We start from the raw sequence: 5,490 nt of genomic DNA, 5'->3' as shown, positions 1-5,490 counted from the left end.
TAGTTTCTGTGTGGGGCCATTTAGCCTGGAGCCTGCAATCTAAGGCTGACAATGGGGGCATTTATGAGAGAATCAAGGGGAGATACAATCAGGGGCCCCCTGACCTGTTATGGGAAATTGCATGGAAGCCCTGGGCCGAGGCCTCTTGCTCGCCTCTGAAGGCGGCTCTTCATTCAAGGGGCTCAGGCTCTGGTGGTCAGGGACCCCACCAGCCATGTGACACCCCTGAATCACACACAGAGGGCCTGTCCTTTTCCCCATCCCTGGCAAGGCTACCCCATGACTGCTCACCGTGCATGTTCACATACATGCATGCACATGTATACACCTATCTCATCATAAGTAATTCCTGCCTGTGGTCCACAATATAAAATTTACACAGAGGAATAGAGTGAAAAGTTGTTTCCCTCCCACCCAAGTCCCCAGCTTCCTGGCTCTCCCTAAAACATCACCGGAATCAGTTTCTTATGCAGCTCCTAGAAAGAGCCTATGCCTGTACAAGTAAATATATTGTTATACTTGGGAAAAAAAAAAAGAAAGAAAGAAAACTTCTACACAAATCGTAGAAGATTCTGCACCTTGTTTTTGTCACTTAACAGTAGTTCTCAAAGATTGTTCTGGTGCCTGTCTGCTGTAGAGAACTCTATTGTTTGGAGGTATAATCGTTTCTTTAACCAGTGCCCTCTTGACAGACATTCAGGTCATTTCCAAGCTGCTGCTGTTACAAGCTGTACGGCTCTGAAATGCTGTCATTTCACTCATGCACAAGTGTGTCTATGGAGGAAAAATTCCTTGAAAAAATGGGTGGATTGGAGAGTGTGTGCATTTTTAGCTTTGATAGAATTGCCAAATTGCTCTCTGCAGATGTCATACCAAGCTCCAGTCCCACAAAGTTGTGTATGAGAGAACCTGTTTCTGTACACATTGGCCAGCTTGGGGTATCATACTTTTACATCTTGGCCAATGTGGTAGGGGGAAAAAACCAATATCTTATTGAGTTTTAGTTTGCCTTTCTCTTATCATGCGGCTGAGCATCTTTGCATGTATTCCAAAGTCATTCGTAATTCTTTTCTGTGAACTGTTCATATCCTCTGCCCATTTTTCTATCGGTTTGTTAATCTTTTTCTTATTGATTTGTGGGAACATTTTTATATCAGGAAAATTAGCTCTTTGCCTGTGATAAGAGTTGCAAATATCTTCCCCCAGTTTGTAATTTGTCACTTCTTTTTGTTTATGGGCTGTCTTCTTTTCCATGCAGAATTTTCATGTAGTTGAAAGTATCAATCTATTTTATGATCTTCTGGAATTGGTGTAGTACTTAGAAAGTACTGGGTGAGTACTTTGCTTCGCCAAGATTATATATTTTTAAACCTCTTTGATTTGATTTTTTTCTAGTTCTTTTAGAATTTCATTTTTCAGGTTTAAAACATTGATCCATCCAGCATTTATTTTGAGATAAAGTGTGAGGAAGAGATTCAACTTTATTTTTTATCCCCAAATGGCACCCTAGCTGTTCCAAAACCACTTCTTGAATAATTGGTCTTTCCCCCACTGATTTGAAATTCTACTTTCATCATATATTGAATAACCCCATATGTATTTGGGTCTATTTCTAAATTCCTAGACTCTTCTTTCATCAGTCTATTCATACAAGAACACACTGTTTTAATTAAAGCAGCTTTACAATATAGTTCAATGCCTGTGCTGGTCTTCCCTGCTTTCCATTCTTTTTCAGAATTTTGTTGGCTATTTCATGTGGTTGTTTTTTATGTGAACTTTAGAATCACTTTGTCTAGTTAAAAAATATCCTTCGCATGTGTTTGCACACATGTGTGTTTTTGAAGCAAGGATACATTTAAGAGAATGACATCTTTATAATGTTGATTCTTTCTGTCCACAATTCTCCTACGTTCTCAGTTATCCCTTCCTACTGAGAGGGTGGCTAACAGGGCTTTTGTGCACAGTTGCACAGATTGTATACTGAACCATCCTAAGACTAAAGCTGAGAAGAGCTGCTGGCCCCTGCCAACATGATATGAACTCTTCTCTCTGTGTAATCTGCTCATCTGCATATATGATCATTAGTAATAATAGTTACCCCTTCTATAGCATGTGCCAGGCTCTGTTCTAAGCACTTTGTGTTTATTAATTTATTTAATCTTCACAGCAAACATATCCCCAATTTACAGTTAAGAAAACTGAGGTGCAGAGGTTAAGTTAACTTTTCCAGGGTCAGTGATTTGTGTTCCCTCCTGTGCATTCACAACAGAAATCTGTTCCTGCACATAAACACACACACAAACACAGAGATAGACACACATACGTGCACAGATATGCACACACACAAAGAAACAGATCCACAAGCACACATACTTGAACACACATACACAGATGTGCACACACATTGACATTCACAGGTACACACATGGATCTACATACAGACACACATGTATGCACACATGAACACACAGACACGCATGCACACACTGTTCTCCCCACCAGCATCCTTTCACCCTCAGTGTGTTCTTCCTTCTACAGCACACACCCACCCAGTCCCTCTGCCATCTCCTGCTTTTGAATGAGTACAAACCATCAAGGAGGGCCTCCCTCCCAGGATCCCTGTACCCTGAGGGCAGGGGCCTTTCTGGAGGGGCCGGCCTTATGCAGGTTCTCCCAGCAGGTTCTCAGGGATGGGTCTCACCCATCTCCTCTAGAGTCATTATCTCCAGCAGCCACTGGAGTCAACCCATTCAAGCAAAAGTCACTCAGATGCAGGCTGGCACCCTCAGGAGGGCTTGAGGAATGAACTGGTATTGCAGGCCTGGGAGCAGATTGCCCAGTGAGCAGGTTTGCAGAGGCGAGGCTGGGTGCAGAGCATGTGTGTGCACACGCATGTGCACGTGTGAGTGTGCAAACACACCCGCCCACCTGCCCCCTGTAACTGTTCTGGCTCTGTGTCAGCCCCACATCCAAGGGATTTAATCACTCAGGGGCTGGGAATGTTATTGTTTTAAAACAAACGAGCGATGACAGCAACGAGCAGAGGGTTTTTAAAAACGCGATTCAAAGGGCTCTTGAAAGCTGCTGGGGAATATGAATGCGCCTTTGAAGTGAGAATGTGCCCATTTGTTAAGCCGAGAGCAGAGCTGGCTGCCTTGGCAGGCGGTGAGCCATTTTCTTTAGCAGATGGGTGCCTGCCAGCCTCTTGACCCTCCCTGCCACTGGCCAGAGGTGGGCTAGGTCCCCAGAAGCACAGGCACCCATGGGGGGACCAGGAGATGGTGACCACTCCCCTGAGTCCAGGCTCTAAAAGAGGTGACTTTTCAACTGTCAGGCATTCACATGACAGTTGTTAAGAGCGATGGAAAAATGTGCAAGCAGCAAGAGATGCCTGATTGAAACGTCAGTGATCAGACGGGGGCCTTTCGCCTGCACCTGCACTCTGAGCTGCTATCAGCCCAGCCCTGGATTTGCTCTGGCGGCCCCAACACTGAGGGTCCATAGCAGGGGTGGAGGTTCAAAGAAGACTCCCCCAAAGCATCACAAGTTATACACTTGTAAGACTGAGCCCTTGGGCATGTGGTGCAGGGTTTGGGGGTGTTATGCTGCTGGGTCAGTTGCCTGGGCCCCAAACGTGCATTACAACTTCTGTCGAGTTGTAAATCTGTGCTTGAGCCCAGAGCGAGGCCTGGAAACAAGGACTGAATGTGTCCAGAGACAGCAACACACAAAATACTGGTGACATCCGAGGGTGAGAGGATGCTTGTGGGTCCAGGGCTCCAGGCCCCGCTGATGCTCCCAGGGTCAGCTGCCCCAGCCCCAGCTGGCTGACCAGCCTGCCAAGGCATCTGGGATCCTTCCACCCTTAAGTTGCCACCCTCCGCAGCCCCTTCCTCTTCTTCCTTTGCTTTGTTTCCTCTCTTAAACCAGAAGAATGTCTGGTGGTGCCGCCACCCCCACCCCAGGCTCATAGAGGAAAGTCAGCTCTCTGACCAGGTGTGCCTGGGGCACGGGCCCGCACTGAAGATGACATAATGGAGCCCCTCCCTGGCAGGCACACCCATGCTGTAGTGTTCAGGAAAGAAATGAACGTTTGCAGAACATCTACTCTGGGCCAGGCACAGGGCCAGCATTTTCACAACTGTTATCTCATCCAATCCTATGACATCGAGATAGCAATATCTCTTCCTGTCTCCACCAGTGGAGAAACTGAGATCCAGAAAGGTGAACACTTGTCCATCCCATGCAGGTAGGAGGTGGTGAACACAGACAGGCCTGTGGGTGCTGGGACTCCCCCCCACCCCCCAACCACTCTGTTGGCCTGGGGGTCGGGATGCTCAGGGCCTGCCCTGCCAGCAGCTTCCCCTGGCTTTGAGCATAGCCTTCCCCTCTGGGCACATGTGGCCAGCAGAAGATGCGTGGCCTGGGGCTGGCCCTGATCCCTGCCTGCCGCTTAGCAGCATGTGGTCAGCCCTCGCACATAGCAGACACTCGCAAGATCAGCTGGGTCCTGGAACCAAATGCTTCCTGGAACTCTCTTCTGCATTCTTTCCCAGGGCACAGACCCCAGGAGTCTGGGGCTTCCTGCCTTGTGTCCATCCCCTCCTCCCGTCCCTGTTCCAGCCTCACCGAGAGAGGAGCACAGTCAGCATTCAGCCTCGGCAGCTAGTCTCTCTGAACTTGGGTAGGTTTCTAACCTCCAGGGCCTCGGTGTCCCCGCTCTAAAGTGGGGATTATAATCCATCTAGTCATGGGGTTCCTGCCAAGAGGATAAAATGAGCATATGCCAAAGGCCTTAACATCCCGGAACACAGCCAGTGCTGTGCTGTGGTCCATGTTGATATAGTTACCAGATGCTGCCTCCTTCCCCCAGCCCCACCTCATCCCCAAAAAGCAGGTGTCTCACTGATGGGCATGGAGTCCCTTACCACATCCTTTCGTCAACCCCATCATCTCCTTCCACGTCCACCCTCTCTCCCACTTGCCAGAAGAGCAAAAGGCCCATTTCCACTGGAAGCAGTTAGTCTAAGCAGTTCCTTAAAGTCTGAGACCTAAACACATTGTCTCTGTCAAGGAAACCACAGGGGTTCATCCTCTGCTGGACTGAGTCAGGACAGAGGGTTGGGGTGACTCTGCGTAGAGGTGTGGCAACCACTTCTTCCCACATGCACAGCCCCAGGGTGGGTTTTCCTCTTCCCAAGCAGCTGACCTGGTGTGTGAATGAGGAGGTCGAGGCAGGTTGGCTCAGAGCTCAGGACGGAAGGAGCTAGCAGTCCAGCAGTGGAGGGGACCCACTGGATGGATTCTACTCTTGATGATTTTGAGGGCTTCAAGACTTGGGGAGCAGGACTTGGGAAACCCCTCATCACCTATAGCTTAGGTCAACCTACCTCCCTGTTTTCCTTGTAAAAGTTACATTCCCTTTGGCTGAGGCACAGTGAGCGACCCTCCTTCCTTCTGCTCTGGAGGGAGCAAAGGGTATGGAATGGA

This window comes from Cynocephalus volans, chromosome 16 (genome assembly GCF_027409185.1).
Source record: "Cynocephalus volans isolate mCynVol1 chromosome 16, mCynVol1.pri, whole genome shotgun sequence".
NCBI lineage: Eukaryota > Metazoa > Chordata > Mammalia > Dermoptera > Cynocephalidae > Cynocephalus > Cynocephalus volans.
Note: the sequence above shows the minus strand (reverse complement) of the source record.